The sequence below is a fragment of the Rhinatrema bivittatum genome, chromosome 10 (assembly GCF_901001135.1).
Source record: "Rhinatrema bivittatum chromosome 10, aRhiBiv1.1, whole genome shotgun sequence".
Lineage (NCBI taxonomy): Eukaryota > Metazoa > Chordata > Amphibia > Gymnophiona > Rhinatrematidae > Rhinatrema > Rhinatrema bivittatum.
The window spans coordinates 45,631,553-45,655,962 of record NC_042624.1 but is presented as its reverse complement, the minus strand read 5'-3'; the positions used below and the strand labels follow the sequence as shown (position 1 = coordinate 45,655,962).

The 24,410-nt window shown below is 41.6% G+C and overlaps 1 long non-coding RNA gene across 1 annotated transcript in view; it reads right to left on the bottom strand.

The window, feature by feature from the left end:
• Positions 1-24,162, bottom strand: part of LOC115100066 — a 251,836-nt gene extending 227,674 nt beyond the window's left edge. The window contains exon 1 of the long non-coding RNA XR_003858951.1: positions 24,068-24,162. This is a non-coding gene — a long non-coding RNA (uncharacterized LOC115100066). The remainder of the gene's footprint in view (positions 1-24,067) is intronic.
• Positions 24,163-24,410: the final 248 nt, after the last annotated feature.

The following is a 24,410-nucleotide window of genomic DNA, read 5'->3' as shown; positions in this document are numbered from 1 at the left end:
TACCCATCCCTATATTGTAAAGCTGAGTGAGCATTATTTCATGATTGATGGTATCAATAATTACCCAAGGATATAATAAGATGCTACCAATCAAGCTACCCCTGAAATTTACTTATTTCTTTTCTGTTTGCCGATGACAAAAATGTGACCTAAATCACTTACTTACTCTCCCTTTCCTGACACAAAATCTAAAATAAGTTTCCTACTGTGACCTTTTTTTATGATAAATTTCATTCCTATAGACTCAATAAAAATAAAATGGATGTTATACATCAGAACAAATATGGATAATTTATGAAACAGCTCTGGAAAATGCTTCAATAGTAATAGTATTATAGAGTCAGACAGTTTATGAAGGAGAAGCCATGGGGTTAGAGCCAGGGAAGCCAGGGAAGCCAGGGTTCAAATCACACTGATGCTCTGTGTGACTTACAATTCACTTTGCTGTCAGTTGCCTCTAGGGGTGTGCATTCGTTTTGAACTTAAATATAAAACGCTACTTATTTTATTTTTTTAACTTAAAAAAGTGATGAGGCGAAAACGATCGGATTTCCAACTTATTCAACATAGCTATGTTGAATACGTTGGAAATCGCGATTGTTGATCCAAAATAAAAATGTAAACCCCTCACCTTCCTTAATCCCCCCCCAAAGACTTACCACAACTCCCTGGTGGTCCAGCGAGGAGTCAGGACGCCATTTCTGCCATTTCTGAACTCCTTTGCGAGGAGCACGTGACATCGGCGTCACGTCGGAGTGACGCGGCGTCACGTGATTCCCCGCGGGTTCGCTCCGGGACCCTCGTTCGACCCAAAAGGAACTTTTGGCCAGCTTGGGGGTGTCAGGAAGCCCCCCCAAGCTGGCCAAAAGTTCCTTTTGGGTTGAATGAGGGTCCCAGAGCAAACCCGCGGGGAATCACGTGACGCCGCGTCACTCCGACGTGGCGCCGACGTCACGTGATTCCCCGCGGGTTCGCTCCGGGATCCTCGTTCGACCCAAAAGGAACTTTTGGCCAGCTTGGGGGTGTCAGGAGGCCCCCCCCAAGCTGGCCAAAAGTTCCTTTTGGGTCGAACGAGGGTCCCGAAGCGAACCCGCGGGGAATCACGTGACGCCGTGTCACTCTGACGTGACGCCGACGTCACGTGCTCCTTGCAAAGGAGGTCAGAAATGGCGTCCTGACCCCGCTGGACCACCAGGGAGTTTTGGTAAGTCTTGGGGGGGGGGGATTAAGGAGGGTGAGGGGTTTAAATTTTTATTTGCACATATGGACATAGACTCAACTTATGGAATTCTCCATATGTCCATATTGACCGCAAATGGGACCCCCTTTCGACTTATGGACTTATGAACATAAACATTTGCTCTGCACATCCCTAGTTGCCTCATGTACAAATTTAGAGGCCTATTTACCTAAGGTTTTCTCCAATAATTTTGTATCTATGGGAAAAATGTTTAGTAAATAAGGCCCTTAAATTGAAAGCACTATGGGGACAGAGAAATAGCTAGTGTACCTGAATGTAATTCACCTTGAACTACCAATGAGCTAAATAAGAATAAATAAATTATAGATCTTAGAGCTGTTAACTACAGCACCAAAAGAGCTATTGGAGTATATTTACCACTATCTACATTCTAAGCTGAGAATGATAATCAGTTTGGAAAATAAGTAAGAAAAGATGATGCAATGCCTTAATCACTGACTGCACAAATCTAGGAATATGCATTTCCAGACAGACTCAGAGGCAATAAAATTGACTCAGCTCAGTAAACTGTATCATCAGCGAAGCCAGGCTCATCCAATGCTATCTGTTCAAAGCAGTAAACTACAGCCACTTAAATCTATCAGATGAGTAATTTGCATGATAATCAGTGATTACCAAAAGACCCTTGAGGCTCAGATTATAGCTGACTATGTAAACTTTCTCTATTACATGTACAGGTTTATGGGAAAATGTGGACTTGTTAGAAACGGGTTTGCAATTTATAACCAATCGACTATAGAACAGTAGTCACATTTTGGCAGAAAGATGGTATTGGTGTCCATGTATCAAGTTGCAAACCTGTTAGTTTAGATTTCAGATTTTTTTCCTGCAAACCTGGAGTTTACAAAATTGTGGAAAACTATAGTATTAAGGCCCCATGTAATAAGATATGCAGCTCACATTTCTTTTTAACACATGAAAAATAATGAAACTCATAATGCTGTAAGTAAATTGTATGCTAATGCATCACTTGTTAAAAAGCACACACACCCAAGACAAAATATGCAGCCAGCAGTTTGTATAGGCTGAGAGTACATTTTAACTCAGAAACAGGAGAAAGGATTTTACGGGGAGCGAGCAAGATCCAGCATTGTAGAAAAAGCAAGGGGGCAAAGGAAAAGCCACTTTTCCCTTCCATTTATGCACAGAAAGCATGCTTTGCGTCTGCACATAAAATATGATTTCAGTTTGCTGAAAACATTTGTGTGTGCATAAATCGTATTTTATGCACAGAAAATATGCACAAAGTATGTTTTCTGCCCGTAAATCCCAGAACTCCAGCTTCTATCCATAGAATAACTTTAGCACTGGAAAGTGCCTCTGAGTTAAGTTTCCACTCCTAAGAAAACATCAGTTAAGTCAGTGCACCTCTTTGCATTGGGCATTTGGATTCTTGTGCACATCTTTTTTGTGCACAAAACTCCTTTTTGCATCAGCAGTAAACTTCGCAGATGAAAAAGTGTGCGTATAGCTGCGGGCCAAAAACTGTGACTCTGTCAAACACACCTTATTACATCAGCCCCTAAAAGTGTAATGATAACCAGGCAAAAGGATTCCCCGATTAAGGAGTGTTTGAAGATGTTGAGAGTTTTTTATTTTATTTTTAATTTTCCAATGAATAAACTACAAGTAACCACTTACCAAAAAAAAAAAAAGAATAACTAGCCAAAATGTATAATTAGAAATAGATTTCAGGAAGAGAAAAAAAAAAATAAAAAATAAAATAATAACACGTTAAGCTTCCAACCCAACAATTTGAAGGATCCAAATCACAAATTGAAGGAAATAAAGTTATAAATAAAGTGAAGAAAAGAGAAAGCAATTCATCAGATATTAAACACTTTCAAGCAAATAAGCCTCGAACCTAAGTAATACTAGATATACTCATTACCTGTATAGGAGCAGCCACTGACTTATTACTAACAAAGACCATCAGCTGAAATGAACAAAAGAAAATATCTCTCTTTCCTTAGAACTTGATTAAACATTTACAAGAAAATCTAAAAAAAAAAAAGTCTACCTAACTGCAATACTCTTGGCTTTGACAAAAGAAAATTTTCCCTCTTCCTTTGCAGGCCTGGATGTGCTAATAGGCACACTAGGCCTGTGCCTAGGGTGGCACAAATCTGGGAGGCAGCAGGCCAGCTGAAGATATGTTGCCTCCCAGCTATGCCGAATCTCACTCAGCATAGAACAACCCTCTGCTTTCTGCTTCATACTCTCCCCTCCCAGTGCAGAGAACAGGAGGAGGGATTGAGACTGGAAAAGAAAGAGCAAAGAAAAAGTTTTCTACTCCCTATTCCAGCCTTCTGCGCCTTTTCCTGTGCAGGGAACAGGAGGAGAGGGGTGAGGCCAGAGCACACGACAGGAATCACTCTGCTCCCTGACCTAGGAACGTGAGGGGAAGAGGTGAGCCAGAAGCAAACAGAGCAGAGCAAAAAAGGCTGTGCCTTAGACCTTCTGCTCTCTTGTCCCTTGTCTGCGGGCTGTAAGCAGTGGGCAGGGGAGGGCCTGGGAGGGGAAGTGTAGCAGAAGGAAACAGCATCAAAGGTTCCTAGGGGTGGCAAAATTCCTAAATGTCACTGTTCCTCTTCATAGCTTTAGAGATGTCTAGAAATATGCACAAACAACAATTCAAAAAGAAGAACCATTTTAACCTTAAGAAAAACATCTTTAACATCCAATCCCAGTCATGGTCAACAGCACATTTAATAATCAGTGTGGAAGGCACTATCAAGCCTGCTTCTGGATCTTACTCATTTCTTGGAGAAGTCAAACTATCAAAGGAGATCTGTCTCAAGTTCTTATATGAGGGCAAATAGAAAGCCTTAGAGAATGGTGAAACTGACTCATTTGGTATTTTCAAAACTGAGGTAGCAAACATATCTAAAGCTGAACTAATAGGTATTCTAGTAAAGCTTAATAGATGTAAATTATATCTGTAAAACTAAGTTTCAAAGTTCCCCAGCTTATTATGTGTAACCTAAGAATCCTTACCAAAAATCTCTGCTTTATCTTGTAGCACCTTGACCTGCCTCTTCACCCTAAGAAATACTGTGTAATATGTAGTGTTTCAGTTACCTGAGTAGCAAAGTTCTTAAAGGAATTTACTAACTTTTGTGATATTGCTTGATTCTGAATAGAAAGAGGCAATTCCATAGCTTAGATACTATCCCACAGATTCTGATTCTAAATTGGGCCGGTCTCAACAGTATGGCACTTCTGGAAGGAGGAATAGGTCTCAAAGTCTCACCAAGGCTGCAGCAGTCTTAATCTCAAGCTCCAGGACAAAGGCACCAATTACCAAGCCTCCTTCCTCTACCAAACACCCATGGTGTCTCTCCATGCAGCTGAGTAATTCCAGCCATGCCACTGATGACCTGTTCTGCCAGCAAACACTCCACCACACCAATCATCACCAATGCAACCACAACTCCAGGCAAAGGCTAAACAAAGGGTCCAGAGTCATCGGAGAACTTCCTTCTGATCCCAGCGTCTCCAAGAGTGGCACTAATCTCCCTTAAAACCTCTTTTACTCCTTGATCATCTAATGGTCTGACTCCCTCATAGGCTTTTAGCTTCGGATGTACCTGAAAATGTTTTTATTATTTTGCATCCACAGCAAGCTTCTTGCATCTATCTTAAGAACATAAGAAATTGCCATGCTGGGTCAGATCAAGGGTCCATCAAGCCCAGCATCCTGTTTCCAACAGAGGCCAAACCAGGCCACAAGAACCTGGCAATTACCCAAACACTAAGAAGATCCCATGCTACTGATGCAATTAATAGCAGTGGCTATTCCCTAAGGGTCAGATTTTTAAAAAGTACGCGCGCACGTACCCCCGTTTGCGCACCCGGCGCAAACAAGAGTATGCCGGATTTCAATAGATATGTACGTAGCCACGCGTATCTCTTAAAATCCGGGGTCGGCACGCGCAAGGCTGCAGAGCAGCCTCAGAGAGGCCTCAGAGGGAACTTTTTTTCTGGCACCCCCCCCCCCCCCACCTTCCCTTTCCTTCCCCTAACTAACCCGCCCCCCGGCCCTAACTAATTCCCCCTCTACCTTTATTTCAAATGTTACGCCTGCCATGTTCTGGTCTGGGGGCTTGTCCAGAGGCTGTGGCCATGCCCCCAGAACACCCCCCGATGATGTGCCAGCCGCGACACACCCCCCGACACACACCCCAGGAAAGCCTCGGGACTTATGCGCGTCCCGGGGCTTGCGCGCGCCACCAAGCCTATGCAACATAGGCTCGGCGTACGCAGGGGGTTGAAGGGGCAGCTTTTCGGGGGTTACGCACGTATCTTACATGCGTACCCCTTTGAAAATCTGCCCCTAAGTGAACGATTAATGTAGAGATTACTTACCTGATAATCTCCTTTTCCTTAGTGTATGCAGATGGACTCAAAACAAGTGGGTATAGTGTGCTCGTGCTAGCAGTTGGAGACGGATCTGACGTCAGCACGGGTACATATACCCCCGCAGGAAGTGCAGCAATTCAGTAATCTTCCTTGCAAAAGTTTTATGGATATATGTGTAACTGACCGATCGATTAAATGAACAGGATTACCCTGACCGATTGATAGTAGCTGGAGACCGCCAGTGTTCTCAACCGGAAGGCGTCGACACCCGGCAGGGTGGATGCCCTATCATAAGAAAACATGGCTTACCATGAGTCGGTGAATCCCCATATATGCCGGAAGCCGGGCGGGATGCTGAGTCCATCTGCATACACTAAGGAAAAGGAGATTATCAGGTAAGTAATCTCTACATTTCCTAGCGTGTAGCAGATGAACTCAAAACAAGTGGGATGTACAAAAGCTACTCCCGGACTGGGTGGGAGGCTGCCCGAGGACTGTTTAGGATTGCCCTCGCAAATGCTGTGTCCTCCCTGGCCTGGACGTCCAGATGGTAGAATCTGGAGAAGGTATGGAGGGAGGACCACATCGCCGCTTTACATATCTCTGCAGGCCACAGCATCCTAGTTTCTGCCCAAGAGGCCACTTGTGCTCTGGTAGAATGAGCCTTGACCTGTAGAGGCGATGGTTTTCCTGCCTCTACGTAGGCCGCCTTGATAACTTCTTTGATCCAGTGGTCAATGGTTGGCCATGAGGTCGCTTCCCCTTGCTTCTTCCTGCTGTGAAGGACGAACAGGTGGTCCGTCTGTCGTACTGCTTCTGACATTTCCAGGTATCTGGACAGCAGTCTGCCGACGTTGAGATGGCGTAGCATTCGACCGTCTTCCGACTTCTTCAAACCTTCCGTGGTTGGCAAGGATATGGTTTGGTTGAGGTGAAATTGTGAGACTACTTTGGGTAAGAAGGAAGGAACCGTGCGAAGATGGATAGCCTCTAGAGTGATTCTGAGAAACGGATCATGGCAGGACAGCGCTTGTAGCTCTGAGATGCGGCGTGCTGAACACACAGCCAGCAAGAACATCATCTTCAAGGTTAACGAACAGAGACAGGCCTCGAAGGGGCCTGAAGGTGGGTCCCGCTAGAAATTCCAACACTAGGTTGAGGTTCCACAGGGGCACTGGCCACTTCAGTGACGGGCGAACGTGTTTGACTCCTTTCATGAAACGTGAGACATCTGGGTGTGTGGCAGTGGTGTTGCCGTCCCTCCTGGGACCGTAGCAAGACAGCGCTGCCACCTGAACCTTGATGGAGTTGAGGGATAGACCCTTCTGAAGTCCATCTTGCAAGAAATCCAAAACGATAGGGATTTTTGCAGCATGAGGATTGGTGCTGTGAGTGTCGCACCAGGCTTCAAATACTCTCCAGATCCTTATATAGGTCAGAGATGTGGAGAACTTGTGTGCTCGGAGGAGTGTGTCTATTACCGGCTCCGAGTCTTCAGGTAGGCTTCTTCTATGAATTTAGTCGTTAGAATTTGGAAACACGCTCAGCGAGCGTGAGGTAGCTCCAAACTGCTTTGGAGACGGAAATTACTGAATTGCTGCACTTCCTGCGGGGGTATATGTACCTGTGCTGACATCAGATCCATCTCCAACTGCTAGCATGAGCACACTATACCCACTTGTTTTGAGCCCATCTGCTACATGCTAGGAAATAGCCATTAATGGTCTTCTCCTCCAAGAACTTATCCAAACCTTTTTTGAACCCAGCTATACTAACTGCACTAACCACATCCTCTGGCAACAAATTCCAGAGCTTTATTGTGCGTTGAGTGAAAATTAATTTTCTCCGATTAGTCTTAAATGTGCTACTTGCTAACTTCATGGAATGCCTCCTAGTCCAGTGTTTATGCTGTTTTCTGTTTCCTTCATTTCGATCCTTTTTTCATTTTTTGAAAGATGTTATTTTGGCTAGAATCGCATCTATAACCTCATCTTTTAACCATTTTAAATCGTGAAATACATCTGGTCTGAGCTTCCAAAATGGTATTTTTAAACACCATTCATGCCTAATATAAAATCTTAACCTTTACAGTTGCTCCTTTTCCTAACCATTTTCCTCATTTTATCAGTCTCCCTTTTGAAAGTTAAAATATCACAGTAGATTTCCTTAGTGTACTCCCTCCAGTTATCAACTCAAATTTGATCATATTATGATCACTAATGCCAATTGGCAATCATGTTTTCCACTCAGGATTAGGTCTAAAATAGTTCCCCCTCTTGTCATTTCTTATACCAGCTACTAAATAAAGCAGTCTTTTATTTCATCTAGAAACTTCACCTGCTTAGTATGTCCTGATGTGATTTATCCAGTCAACACAGGAGTAATTGAAGTCACCTATTATTACTGCTGTTCATTTTATTAGCTTCCCTAATTTTTGTTAATGTCATTGTCTGTCTGTTCATTCTGGCCAAGTGGATGGAAATACACCCCCACTACTATTCTATTCCCCTTCTCACATACAATTTCTGTCCATGAAGATTCTACAGTGCATTTTGTCTCCTGCAGAGTTTTTATTCTGTTTGACTCTATGCACTCTTTAACATATAGTGCCACCCCTCTATCACTTTGATCAATCCTATCATTGCAGTATAATTTATAACTCTGGAATAACAGTGTCACATTGTTTACCCTCCTTCCACCAGGTCTTTGGGATGCCAATTATATCTATAACTTTATTCAGTGCTATACATTCTAACTCTCCCATCTTATTTTTTAGATTTCTAGCATTTGTATGCAGACATTTCAAAGTATGTTTTTTGTTTGTATTAACAATCTGCTCATCAGTTGACTGTGGTAATTTGAAATCTTTCTGCTCTGTCTGCTCTTTATTTAAAAGCACCCAGGTGACTTTAGCAATTATTGCAACCTCTCTATTGAGATGCCCTATCCTCATTGTTTTGTTTGTATCCTTCAAGGATATGTCATTCTGAACCATGTGCTTCTGAGTGACTATCAGCTTTCCCCTATCGTCTAGTTTAAAAGCGTTCTCTCTTCTTTCTAAAAGTTTGTGCTAGCAGCATGTTTCTACTCTGGTTAAGGTGGAGTCCATCACATTGGAATAGGCTCCCCCTTCCCCAGAATATTCCCCAGGTCCTAACAAACCTAAAACCCTCTTCTTTGCACCATTGTCTCATCTACACATCGAGACTCCGGAACTCAGCTTGTCTCTAGGGTCCTGCACATAAAACATGAAGTCAGTTCTGAGAATGCAAACCTGGATGTTCTGGATTTCAATGTCTACCTAAAAGCCTAAATTTAGCCTCCAGAATCTCCCTCCTGCACTTTCCTATATCATTGGCCCCACATGTACCATGACAGTCAATTCCTCCACAGCACTCTCTAAAATCTTATCTAGGTGGTGCATGAGGTCTGCTACCTTCGCACCAGGAAGAAAAGTTACCAAGCAATTCTCATCCCCACCAGCCAACCCAGCTATTTAATTTCCTAACGATTGAATCACCCACTACAGTGGAACCAAGCTGCTGGCACTAACTTTTAAAAAGGAGATAGCAAACTTAGTCCATATGCCTATATGTAAAAAATCACCGAAGCTAATGATTTCCGAATTATCTCTATCAACTGAAAAGCAGTTTGTTCATACAAACAAAAACATACTTTGAAATGTCTGTATGCCAATGCCAGAAGTCTAAGAAGTAAGATGGAAGAGTGTATAGGAGTAAATGATGAGATTGACATAATTGGCATAAGAAATTGCCATGCTGGATCAGACCAAGGGTCCATCAAGCTCAGCATCCTGTTTCCAACAGAGGCCAAACCAGGCCACAAGAACCTGGCAATTACCCAAACACTAAGAAGATCCCAGGCATCACAGAGACATGGGGAAGGAGAATAACCAATGGGACAGTGCTATAACAGAGTAAAAATTATATTGCAATGATAGGGAAGATCAACTTGGTGGGGTTGTGGCACTTTATGTCTGGGAGAGTATAGAGTCCAACAGGATAAAGATCATACAAGAGACTAAATGTTCAGTAGAATCTATATGGGTAGAAATCCCATTTGTGTTGGATAAGAGTATAGTGATAAGACTATACTATCGTCCACCTGGACAAAATGGTCAGACAGATGATGAAATGCTAAGAGAAATTAGGGAAGCTAACCAATTTGGCAGTGCAGTAGTAATAGGAAATTTCAATTACTCCAATATTGACTGGGTAAATGAAACATCAGGACATACTAGAGACATAAAGTTCCTGGATATAATAAATGACTGCTTCATGGAGCAATTGGTTCAGAAACCAACGAGAGAGGGAGCTATTTTAGATTTAATTATTGGTGGAACGCAGGATTTGGTGAGAGAGGTAACAGTGGTGGGGCCACTTGGCAATAGTGATCATAACATGATCAAATTTAAACTAATAACTGGAAAGGGGACAATAAAGGAAATCTACAGTTCTAACACTAAATTTTCAAAAGGGAAACTTTGATAAAATGAGGAAAATAGAAAAAAAACTGAAAGGTGCAGCTGCAAAGGTTAAGTGTTCAACAGGCATGGACATTGTTTAAAAATACAATCCTCGACGTGTAGTCCAGATGTATTCCACGCATTAAAAAAGGTGGAAAGAAGGCAAAACAATTACTGGCATGGTTAAAAGGTAAGGTGAAAGAGGCTATTTTAGCCAAAAAAAAAATCCTTCAAAAATTAGAAGATCCATCTGAAGAAAAAAGGAAAAAGCATAAGCATTGTCAAGTTAAGTGTAAAACGTTGATAAGACAGGCGAAGAGAATTTGAAATGAAGCTGGCTGTCGAGGCAAAAACTCATAATATAAAATTTTAAAATATATCTGAAGCAAGAAACCTGTGAGGGAGTCGGTTGGACCATTAGATGATTGAGGGGCTCTTAGGGAAGATAATGCCATTGCAGAAAGACTAAATGAATTCTTTGCTTCTGAGTTTACTAATGAGGATGTTGGGGCGATACCAATTCCAGAGATGGTTTTCAAGGGTTATGAGTCAGATGAACTAAACCAAATCACTGTGAACCTGAAAGATGTAGTAGGCCAGATTTACAAACTAAAGAGAAGCAAATCACCTGTACCAGATGGTATGCATCCTAAGGTTCTGAAGGAACTCAAAAATGAAATTTCAGATCTATTAGTTAAAATTTGTAACCTATCATTAAAATCATCCATTGTACCTAAAGACTGGACGGTGGCCAATGTAACACCAATATTTAAAAAGTGCTCCAGGGGCAATCCGGGAAACTTTAGACCAGTGAGCCTGAATTCAGTGCCGGGAAAAATAGTAGAAACTATTCTAAAGATCAAAATCACAGAGCATATAGAAAGATATGGTTTAATGGAACACAGTCAACATGGATTTACCCAAGGGGAAGCCTTGTCTCACAAATCTACTTCATTTTTTTGAAGGGGTTAATAAACATGTGAATAAAGCTGAACCGGTAGATGCAGTGTATTTGAATTTTCAGAAGGCGTTTGACAAAGTCCCTCATAAGAGGCTTCTAAGAAAACTAAAACGTCATGGGATATGAGGCGATGTCCTTTCGTAGATTACAAACTGGTTAAAAGACAGGAAACAGAGTAGGATTAAATGGTCAATTTTCTCAGGGGAAAAGGGTAACAGTAGGGTGCCTCAAGGATCTGTACTTGGACCGGTGCTTTTCAATATATTTATAAATGATCTGGAAAGGAATACGATGAGTGAGATTATCAAATTTGCAAATGATACAAAATTATTTAGAGCAGTTAAATCACAAGTGGATTTTGTGATACATTGCAGGAGGACCTTGTGAGACTTGAAGATTGGGCATCCAAATGGCAGATGAAATTTAATGTGGACAAGTGCAAGGTGTTGCATATAGGGAAAAATAACCCTTGCTGTAGTTACATGATGTTAGGTTCCATATTAGGAGCTATCTATCACCCAGGAAAAAGATCTAGGCATCATAATGGATAATACTTTAAAATCGTCGGCTCACTGTGCTACAGCAGTCAAAAAAGCAAACAGAATGTTAGGAATTATTAAGAAGGGAATGGTTAACAAACGGAAAATGTCATAATGACTCTGTATTGCTCCATGGTGAGACCGCACCTTGAATACTGTGTACAATTCTGGTCACCACATCTCAAAAAAGATATAGTTACAATGGAGAAGGTACAGAGAAGGGCGACCAAAATGATAAAGAGGATGGAACAGCTTTCCTATGTTCAGCTTGGAGAAGAGACGGCTGAGGGGGGGATATGATAGAGGTCTTTAAAATCATGAAAGGTCTAGAACAAGTAGATGTGAATCAGTTATTTACACTTTTGGATAATAGAAAGACTAGGGGGCACTCTATGAAGTTAGCAAGTAGCACATTTAAGACAAATCAAATAAAATTCTTTTTCACTGAATGCACAATTAAGCTATGGAATTTGTTGCCAGAGGATGTGGTTAGTGCAGTTAGTGTTGCTGGGTTTAAAAACATTTTGGATAAGTTCTTGGAGGAGAAGTCCATTAATTGCTATTAATCAAGTTGACTTAGGGAATGGCCTCTGCTATTACTGGCATCAGTAGCATTGGATCTTCTTAGTGTCTGGGTACTTGCCAGGTTCTTGTGGTCTGGTTTGGCCTCTGTTGGAAACAGGATGCTGGGCTTGATGGACCCTTGATCTGACCCAGCATGGCAATTTCTTATGTTCTTAATCAGATAATGGCAATACCTAACAGCCAAGTTCAGGATTAACAAATACTAGATTCTGGAAGGAGATGTAATCAGACACAACTGACCAAAGACAGTTGTTACAATGACTGGACCATTTGGGAGAGGGGTTAATATGGGGGCAACCTTAGGTAGTTTCAAATGAAGGTGTCATAGCCCAGTAGGGATTTCCAAATGACCTGGAAATCCAAAAGGGGACAAGGAAACTGCCAAGCCAACAAAAATAAGAGGCACTGACTATTATGTCATATGGGTCAACTTACTCCCTTTAAGCTGCTTAGCCTGAGCAATTTTTGCTATGTTTTCTCTGTGCCCCATGGAACAATGAAGAAGTTGCCATTGCATTATGACTCACAAACATGGCAAATTGAGCCACCTGTCTCTAGCATATTGGCATTTCAAAGATCATCCACTTCTTTTCTGCCAGCTGGGAAGAGACAGAGGAGAGACTGGAGGTGGTTGGGAGTGTGATAGGAAAACAAAGAGTTAGAGATAGGGAAGGAGATGCATGAGGTAGGGAAATCATTTTAAAAAAGGGGAGGAAGGTAAGAAGATGAGACAGAAAGATGATAAAAAATAGAAAGGAGAGAGAAGGAGATAAGTTACAGTCAAGAGTGAGTGAAAGAAGGAGAGAATGAATGAGTTAAAGAGACTGGGACAGAAAATAAACAATATATCTACTTTTCTGTTTCCACTTCATCTTCTGTTCAGAGGACATATATAAAGCTTAATGACACTATTCAACAACTGTTCTCATTCTATGGACAATCAAGTATTATGGAAGCTTTTGTATACTGATTTAGTAGTCACCCATACATCCAGACCAATCACAAAAAAATCTATATATAGTCAGCCTGTCACTTAGCCTCTGCTATATATCTTAGACAAATGGCATTTCTCTTTCTTGAGTCTAATTTGAAAATGGAGCAACTTAAGGAATTCTTGAATAAGGAACAAATGTTTCCAGACTTGTTTAAAAGGAGATAATGTCACAAGATGTCTCTGTTTTAGGGATGCCTAAAAGCAGTACTGAAACTAGCAATAATCCATAGAACTACTTAAAATGTATGCTGGAGAGCAAGGCTTCCCATACCTACCCTAGTAAGCCCACAGCCAGTCTGAAATTCAGGATATCCACCATAAATATGCATGAGATGAATTTCCATATACAGAGAACAGATGGAGACTCTTACGTTACACAACTCAGAAATAAGTCACTTTTAACACTCATTCCTTCCTATTCAGTGAGAATTTTCTAGGGATGTACAGACAAAAAGTTTGCGTTGATAAGTTGATAAGTTGAAGTTGAGGGTCGATTTCGTTCAATATGGACATATGGAGAATTCCATAAGTTGAGGGTCTGTCCATACGTTCACCGGTTCCCTAAATAAAAATTTAAACCTCTCACCCTCCTTAATCCCCCCCCCCCAAGACTTACCAAAACTCCCTGGTGGTCCAGCGGGGAGTCAGGAAGCCATGCCTGTATTCCTTTGCGAGGAGCACGTGACGTCAGCGTCACGTCGGAGTGACGCGTATGTCACGTGCTTCTCCGCGCCTCCGCTCCGGGACCCCCGTTGGACCCCCGTTGGACCCAACTTGGCCAGCTTGGGGGCCCCCAAGCTGGCCAAAAGTTCCGGTTGGGTCCAACGGGGGTCCCGGAGCGGAGGCGCGGAGAAGCACATGACGTACGCGTCACTCCGACGTGACGCCGACGTCACGTGCTCCTCGCAAAGGAATACAGGGATGGCTTCCTGACTCCCCGCTGGACCACCAGGGAGTTTTGGTAAGTCTTGGGGGGGTCAGGAGGGTGGGGGGTTTAAGTGTTTATTTAGGTTCAACGTATGCAACATAGCTAAGTTGAATAAGTTGAAAATCGCGATGCGTTGTGCATCATCACTTTTTTAAGTTTAAAAAAAAATAAGTTGCGTTTTACATATGCGTTCAAAACGAATGCACACCCCTAGAATTTTCTCTTCTAGACAATTGCAAAGTGATACAAATAGGGAAAATAATGCTATAGTTACCCAGTAGTGAATTCAGTGCCACTGAGGAGGGTCAATGCTGCCATTGTTTAAAGTGCCAGACAGGGAAGGAGAAACTGGGCCTTACGTCTGTCCTTTTGAAGTCACAGCAAAATAATGTGCGGCAATAAATTAAACTGGACAATAGCACTATAAACGAAGCATAAACAGTTTAATAAGTGCACACACCAATAGTGCACAAAATTTAAATCAAACGAAGCGTAAACACATAGCTATAACTATGTGTTTACGTGTTTATGCTTTATAACAGTTTAATAAGTGTGTGCACTTATTAAACTGTTTATGCTTCGTTTATAGTGCTATTGTCCAGTTTGATTTATTGCTGCACATTATTTTGCTGTGATTTAGCTAAATGTGTGTGCTCTTAACTCCACCCTTCTTGCATGCTTGTGTCCTTTTGAAGTACCAGGACCTCCAGGGAACATCTAAGTCAGGGCAAGGGAGGTCCCTAACCCACAGCCCTGCCATATTTTTTAAGCAGAGAAGGAAGTCACAGGGGTCTTGCCAGGCCCCGACTGGATCCAGCTTGGCCCAGCTAGGTAAACCCGGGCCTTTTCTGCAGGAGGAAAGAGGGTATGAAGGGCCCTGAGAGACCCAGCTGGCCCAGGCCCATGGGATTCTGTTGGAACAGGAGGAGCAACTGGAGGGCATCCAGAAGGTTCATTCACTTTTTTCTGGGTTTTTTGTTGTTGGTTTTTTTTTTTTTTGGGGGGGGGGGGGGGTTAGGCAGTTGAAAATTTCAAGTTTTTTGTTCAAGAAATGAACCAAACTAAAAAAACAAAAAAATAGAAATACAAAAACAAAAAAATGAACCAAAACAAAGTGTTTTGGGCTGCATATCCCTAATGTTCTTATGAGTTTTCAATACATACATATTCATTGTAGATATTCTGAAAACCCAACTGGCTATGGGAATACAAGGACAGGTTTGGGAAATGCTGCTGTAAAGAAAAAAAAGAAAAAAAAAAAAAAAAAAAAAGCAAAGAACACAAGACAAATTCCTAACAGATTTAAGCATTCAATATTGCATCAAAATAACTAAGCATCTAATTGTTGCATCTTTGATCTCTTTCCCTTTTCCTTCTTTTTTTTGTTCAAAACTAATTCATCTTGTGCGAGTCACTTTAGTTGCTGGTATTTTGGAGCATCCCATGGATTTGCTGAGGGATGCCAGGGCATTGAAGCTGATGGTGCCATGGTGAGCTGCTATGGCAACCAGAGGCAACAACTCAGATTGCCGAAAGCTTAAAACATTCTGGGTTATAGCTTCCCGCTAATTAGAAACCTGAATGCATACCTACGTGAATGTTAACAGTCCCTAGTGAGCAGGGATCTTATCACCCTGACATGGGAGAATTGACAGTATTGCAATATTAACTTTCTTTTTTCCTTTCCATTGGGCCTGCCTTTTTAAAAATGCATCAGACAGTAGGCTTAATTACAAAATCTGCATGAAATCCTGGAATGGGAACAAGGCAGAAATCTAAAGGAAGAGCAAAGTTCACTGCTACTGTGGAACAAGGTCAGTTTTCATAGGAACATGGTAAATGCGGCAGAAAAAGTCCAAAAAGGCCCATGCAGACTATTCAGTTGAGATTTACTCAAGTAAATGGGCTAGAAAGTGGCCTGTCTCTAGCTGGTTAAAAGTACATGCAGCCTTTTACAGCGCACAGATTTAAATTTTATATATACCATGCCTGGCACATGTCACATTGTGCAAACTGGGGACAATGAAGTTAGATATACTATAATCAGGATTTAATATATAGACAATTATTGTACATATATATTCCAAGAAACCAAAGCAAGCAGTAATGTGCTAAGAGGAGAGGGCAAACTGTTCTGACAACTAACGAGACTGCTAAGTTCATGTGAATTTTCGCTGTGACATAAACTGTGTAAGTACTTAAGGGATAAGCTGCATGCACAGAAGAGACCCTTTAGGGCCAATGAAACAGAAATGTGTTTTTACTTGGAGGTATTTTAACAAACTGCTATAGATAATACCTCATGCGAGTCATGCACACAATTCTAATTCTAGGAGGCTCCATGAGATGGGGATACAGGTGGAGGATCTACTGCCTAAGGGGCCGGTTTATGCCGCTTTCAGAGTTTTATAATGGCTGCATCTGGGAGATAATCACCAGAACCAGCTGATTAATGACAGTACAAAGCACGGCTGAAGGATTTTCTGACATGTCTTAGAAAAAAAAAAAGAGAGAAAATTCTTCAGACAGTACAAAACCTGTCATTCTGCAGAAAAATTAATACAGATTATTGGTCCTAAAGGACTTTGTTGGCCAGCCTATACTTTCTGGGATTTACATTTTGTATTATTTAAACAATAAGTGAGTATTTGATACATGGATTTTCCTTTAATGATATATATAATATTTAAATTTTTATTATTCTATACTTGCTAAAATCACATTAGTGCTTGTTTTGGTTTCTTGCAATTTGTATTAGTCTTAGCACTTAAGTTATTTCTGTACACTACCATTCTTTAGTCTCTCTCTCTCTCTCTATATATATATATATATACACACACACATAGACAGACTCTTACCTAATACAGAATAAGGGATTACAAAACAAGCACTAATGTGATTTTAGCAAGTATAGAATAATAAAAATTTAAATATTATATATACATATACACACACACATGCTGGACTGAAGGGAGGCACTCCCAGAGGGATGTCTGGATCAAGAAAGGAAAACTAATGCCTAGATTGGATTTCCAAACCTGTGCATGCTATTTCTTTTGAAAATTACCCCCTTCCCCCTCCTTGCAAGAGGCAAGGGCATAGTTGTCAGGTCTTTTGTTCACATGGACAATTTTCAAAGGGAAAGAACACAGATACTTTCCCTTTGGAAAATCAGATACAAGGGTCGGTGAATACCAAGTACTCCCAGCCTTTACACCCAGGCAGAAAGTTAGAAAACCGCCCCCTCAATGACATAGAACAGTGATCAGGGAGACACACGAGGTCAATATTCAAAACTAAACATTTAAATGGATAACTTAAGAGTTAGATGGATAATATGGAGTTAGATGGCTTTGAATCTTGACCTCATTAAGTTTAGTGTACAGTATATAGTGATAGTTAACAGGGATGTGCATAGTCACTGTAAAAATAAAACCAGCCAAAAGCAGACCATCTAAAAGACACATTAAATGGGAGATGGCACACTGTATGGGCAAATCTGACCATACCAGTCATGTTTAAGCTGTGGAGGCATTTTGAGCAATAGAAACTGCCACCTGGATGAATCCAGCCACGGTTACTTGTTTGCTTGGATGCAGCAGAGCTCTGTCTCCTGTTTTATGACTGGGCCTTGCAGCACTTTCCAGCTCAGACAGAGATGGAGCAGCAGTAGCTGAAGCAATTGGAGCTAACAGGTTGGACTCCCTGGTGCTGAATACTGTCTTGCTTCAGATTCTGCTTGTCTGCCAGTTTAGGAGATTAATTTAACCAATGACCGGTCAGAGTAGAGGATCCTAATGTAAGGCTTGAGACCTGGGGCTGAGAGTGGGTTTCCTCTAAGGATTGCGTTGCTGTGTGTAAAAATTTTGTCCGTGAGCAAAAGTTTTTTGTTTCATTACGCTGTGAGCACTACTTTCTTTGATGCAAAAAGCCTATCAATGTTATTGCTCACAGCAACCCACTCCTTAGGAGGGAAAATTGGTAGCAGCATACACACTCTCTCTCACATACACACCTGCTCATTCTCACAAACACACACACTCACTCTCATTCCTTTCATTCACTCCCCAGACTTTCAAGTGCATGCACACTCACTCAATTCTCCTCTTCCACATACACACTCATCTCAGTAACTGCAAACCCTTCACTGTTAAAACACTTTTGACGAGTAATACAAACCCCTGCAAAAAAAAAAAAGATACCTAGAACCCTGCCATATCATACCAGCACTATCTCAGGTCTCAAACAGCAGCAGCCTTATTTATGTCACGGCAGCAATGCAGGTAATTATACCATGCCCTAGAACACCAATACACCACCTACTACTGCTTCAAGGCCCTACAGAAAAACTACATGCCAACAGAAGTACTGCACCTCAGTTACACATGCAGAACATAGACAGACTCTTACCTAATACAGAATAAGGGATTACAAATTAGAAACAGAAGCATGCAGACAAAAATAAAATGGAAAGCCCAAGAAATCAGACTCTGAACAGTGGAATACTAAAAAAAAAAAAGAACAATATACAAATATATAATACATATTCCCAAAGAGCTGCAGTGACCAACACCAGGCTCCTAACCAGCATTATTATTATTAATTTTTTTTTTTTATCAGGAGCCTCACCCGAGCTTCTCCTTACTTTTTAGACCTCATGAAAAGGCAGCAGTGGTAAGGCAGCTCCATGGTCCCCCTCCCACTGCTCTCCTTCCATTCCCCACCCCAGCAATGAGAAGTACTTCCATTGCCTCCCCTGCTTCACCTCACCTCACCTCTGCCCAGCGCTGTATCCTGCCCTTCTGCTGCATCCTGCTACTCCAAGTAAGGGCCCATAGCAACTTACCAGCTTTATAGGGCCAGCACCCAGGATTTCCTGAGTGCAGATTGATGACCTCAGCACTGCTCTAACATAAAAGGAAGCTCACTCCTCTGGGCAGGTGCCTGAGCAACAACAGATCCTGGTTCTTCATTCCTCTGCGTCTGACTGTTCCCGACTGTTGACTGAAACCCAGCCTAGCTCCTGACCTTGCTTCCGATTGCAGCCTGCCCTGATCCCTGCTTGTCTCCTGCTACTGAGCAGACTCTGCCTAGCTCAGGCTTGCCACCATGGCTCAGCCTCATGGTTCTGTCAGTCAGCAGTCCCAGGATCCACTCTTCACGCATATCCACTCACACATATCTTCACGCATATCCAGCATAGCTCTCTGCTTCAACGGCAGGGGGAATGAAGAAAAGTGGATCTTTATACAGACAACAACCAACAAGGACTGAATTACATAGTCTGGGTAAACAAATAAGCATGGGTGTAGCTTGCTTATTGCGGTGGTTACTACCCCTAACTAATTAAGCTAGATATTTCACTTAGATGCAGTTCCAACACTGTTCTCTACATTAATGGTGGGGGTGGAAGGGAAATAAAACCAAAAGGTTACTAAGAGCCAAGAGAAACAGATAAGTATGAGAAAAAAAAATGTGTGAAGCTTGCTGGGCAGACTGGATGGGCTTTTGGTCTTCTTCTGCCATCATTTCTATGTTTCTATGTTTCCAGCCTGTGACACCTGTCAGTGAGTGACCCCTAGTCCTAGTGTTGTTTGAAAGGGTAAATAACTTTTCCCTATTTACCTGTTTTACTCTATTCAATCACATCCCCTCTCAATTGTCTTTTCTCTACACTGAAGATCATAACTTGTTTAGCCTTCTTCCAACCCCTTAACCGTTTTTGTTGCCCTGTATCTTTTCTAACTCCACTACATCCTTTTTGAGATGGGGTAAACAGAAACGTGCGCACACGGTGTGACCGCATCATTGATCTATACTGAGGCATTATGATGTTCTCAGTTTTGTTCCCCATACATTTTCAAATAATTCCTAGCATTCTGTTTCCATTTTTGACTGCCATCACACACTGAGCTGAGGATTTCAATGTTCTGTCCACCCAGTGAATCCTAAATCCTTTTCCTGGGTGGTTACCCTTAATGTGATCCCTATGTGTGTCACTTAGTTCTTGTCCATATTAAATTTCATTGGTCATTTACTGTAGATGCCCAGTTCTCCAGCCTTGCAAGGACCTTCCTCACAATCTGCCTGCTTTTTAACTACCCTGAATATTTGTGCAACATCTGCAAATTTGTTCACTTCACGTCATTTATCACTCCCCTTTCTAGACCATTATGGGCTAATTTTAAATCGCTGGTGCGCTTAAAAACCTAGAGATACGTGCATGGCCGGACCGTGCGCACACTGTGGCCATTTTTAAAGACCCGCGGCCACATGCATATCTCCCAGTAATCGCCGAAAACCGGCAGGAGGTAAAAGGGGCGGGCCAGGATAGCGCCATTAGGCACAGTTCTGGTGAAGCGTGCACCTGCAGCCAGCCAGCTTGCACAAGTTACTGCTGCTCCGGAGAGCAGGTAAGTAAGTAACAAAACAAAAATAAAAAAAAAAGTTAGATAGAGGGGTTTAGAAAGTTCCCTCCCAGTCTGCTCCAATAAAGGAGCACTTTATTGGAGCGAACTGGGAAAAGGCCTAGTCCGTTGCCGTGCATTTCTTAAAGAATTTCCCCCTCTTGAGTGCGCGAGTCAGCACACGTGCACACTGATATAAAATCGGGCACATATGCATGTGATTATTGGATTTTATAACATGTGCATGTCACCGCGCAGTTTATAAAATCGGTGCCTCCATGTGCGTGCACCGGGAACTGCGTGCACATGAACGCCCGCACACGGCTTTTAAAATTTACCCTTTAATGAACAAATTGAAGAGCACGGGTCCCAGAGCAAATCTTTGGGGGAACTCCCAGATTCGCCTTTCTCCACTGGGAAAACTGACCATTTAGTCTCTCTCTGTTTCCTGTCTTTTAACCAGTTACCAATCCAGATTAAGATGCCTCCTATCACATGGCTTTTTAGTTTACTGAGGAGCAATATGGGTTCCAAGTCTTTTTTTTTTTTTCTGCAGGGTTTTCTGGTTGGCACTACAGAAGCGCATGCAAATATAGAGGTCCATATTCAAACACATTCAGTCAGATAACTAAGAAGTTATCTGGCTAAATGAAAATTTGGCCACTTATCCAGCCAAAGTCTAGCTGGACAACTATTTGCCCAGCTAGAATTTGGCTGAATAAGTGAGGGGTGTTTCAGGGAGGAGCAGAGTTAGCAGGATACATTTTCTAGCTTACTCTGGTTGTCCCGAAGAGCAGTCCTAAATTTAGCCAGATAAAATTATTTGATTAACTTTAAGATGGTTGGGATGGGAGAGGGGTGCAAAGCTTTAGATTCATCTATAGAGCCCAATACTCTTGCATCTGCACTAGCTCTACATATCAAAGCAGGTTTCCATCTGGAGCTGTGCTGTTTGGGTCAGTGGCTCTCCCCACCCACAGTGTCAGAGAGCATGGGTGGGTGGGGTGTAAGTCTTTCTGACTCACACACATACTCTCTTCTCTTGCTCTCAGATGCAGACACCCCCACATACTGATAGCAAGAGAATGTGTATGACTTTTTGTCAGAGAGAGAGAGAGAGAGAACCTGACAATGGCTGGCAGTGTGGTTGTCTCAATATTTGACAAATGATTCAAGAACTCATTGGTTGGCAAGAGACTTTAACCCCAGACCAGGAATCCAAAATATATGTATGAGACATGTAACCAAACTTGAGGGAAGCCCAACCAATTGCATGGATGGAAGGGGGACTGCAGGTCAGTTTGCTCACCCCTGGCCTAGGGTGTGCTGTAATACTTAGCTTTAGGAAAATAAGAAATTTAGGTTTGAGATTTTTTGACTCATTTCTGCCAGGTTCCACATGATGTACCTCTCAAGAGGTCTGCTTTTGGAAGTTGTTGAAGAGTGTGCTTCAGGGAAATCATACAAGGCCATCAGACAGATACCCCATGGATTGGCTCTGAAAAAAAATCCCCCAGGCTGATATTTTCCTGTAATCCATCCCAATGTGCGCATATGTTTGCTTTGAAAATCTTCAGTAAAGTTGACATCTACTCAGTACTCACTGATTTTACTATTCTGTGAGGTGTTTGAAAATCATCCTCATAATCTAAACAAATGTCAATGTGAGGACAGAATCACAAGCATATAAAATGACAATCTTCTCCCCAGGGATCTCTCAGTTTTCAGAATGATTTACTCAGGTACCCAGGAAGATTGCCCTGGCTGGACATTTTCACACTCGGAATGGCTAGAACCACACCTGGGCTCTCACATCTTGCACACTGGGATAAAAAGAGACATTCCTGAGGGCAAACACTGAATGTGTGCATTTGATATTTTCATTTTCAACTGCATACAGCAGAACTGACAGGGGCAAATGATTCCCCCACTTTGAAAATGATGTACAAAGTGCACACATACCACATCCAACACCGCAGACTATTCAAAAATTGTCCTGTATAAGATCCCATGGGACACACAGGTAATAAGATAAAAATAGCAGGATGCAGCAACTACCTAGCTACTAGATAGGTTTATTGGCCATAGAAGCAGCTTATTTATCTATTTAGGTGTTTTATATACCATTGTTTCAACAGAAGATCACAATATCAGTATTCATATTCATGGTCAACGATCACATAGTTTGTGTCAACATTCACCTTCTAGTTCAACACCACAGAGAATACATATTCTAACTCATAATCATATATATTTTAGGATATCACAATAGCTACTATATAATCTAGTTCATTTTCATACATTTTCTTGGTCGACATAACAGTAATTGCAAATTCTAATTCTACTAACAATACACTTTACATTATTCATTACTTATTGCTCACTCCACTAACATTTTCTCTGGTATTGTGACATTGCAGTTATCAGCATATCGGTATTTTACATTAAATCTTATGCATTTCTAAAAAGCCATGTTTCAGTTCCCCCTTGAAACTCTTTCTGTTATCTGATGTATTGACTCTGGAAGTGAGTTCCATAAATTTGGGGCCCGCTATGGAGAACATTCAGTCTCTTCTTTGTGTTAGGAGTGTGTTCTGAGTGGAAGGTACCATTAGAAGTCCTTTGTATAGGAAGTTTTTCCTGGTAAAATTTCAAAACTTAAAAATAAAGAATTAAAAAAAAAAAAAAAAGAAGTCCTTTGTTTTGTGATCTTAGTTCAACAGCAGTGTGTAGATAAGCTACTGTAGCACTCAGTGGTCCATGAAAACTCACAATACAAGACAGACTGTTTCATTATAAACGCGGCACAGGAATTTCTACCTTTATTTTGCCTAACCCCAAAATGTAACCTTTTTTTTCCTGCCTGGCTCCACCTATAATGTTCATGTCATTTCACGCTGTATGAGGGTTGCCACCTGGCTCTATGTGGTTTAGCCCCATTGCATGTCTCTTTTCTGAGAGGCAGTGCTCTTAGCTCTCTTTAATGGGCAACCAAGTGTTCTGAACTGATCTGGTACCACTGCCACATGATGGGACCAATCTAAAACAGATCTGAGAGGCTGAGTGCGCACCTTGAGCTCCCGCTGCAGAGATGTAAATTATTTTCATTTATGTAACCTTATACTGTGATAAAGTTCAGTTACGTATACATTGAGGAAACCCTCCTCACTCTTAGCTAGTTTATTTCATTTATTAAGATTTAGTTTGTTTTGAGGGGAAGGCAGTGGCTCTGCCATCTCTTGTATACAGGCAGTAAGCCTCCCTTCCCTTCTCCTCGTTTATTTCACACTTTTATTACTTTCTAGTGCTAGTGATATTTAGGCTGGGACAGTTTTTGGAGGGCTTTAGTTCTAGGGTGAGTTTTATTTTAGGTAGGGTCAATCCTAGGGCACATTTGTTTGTGTTCTGCTCTTCAGTCCCCCATAGGAGCAGGGCTCTTGCTCTACCATTTTGTTTCATTTAGTTATTTTATTTTACTCTTACCCCCATAATTGCCCTCTTACATTTTCTTTTAGTTTTAAAACACGAGAGAGCAATCTCTTACCTTTTATTTTCTTTGCTTGAGTCCTGAAGCAGCTGGAGCTCGGGGAGGAGACTCACTCGGCTGCACCACAAGCTCTGAAGCCCAGCTGAGCTAATCAAACACTTGTAGCCCAAGGAGCTAAGCACATTTTTTTTAAATGAGTTTATTTCCAGTTTTTTTTTTAACATCACTCCCCTGTACACTTCCTCTAACTTTTTTGGAGCACAAGTTTACTTTTTAATTTAGTGTTTCACTTATATTTCACTCATTCTTCTATTTAAATTAAAAAAATAAAATAAAATAAAAAAGTCACATTTATAGGGAGCCTTCACTTCCCCTTTAATTTTATAATTTTAGAAAAGGA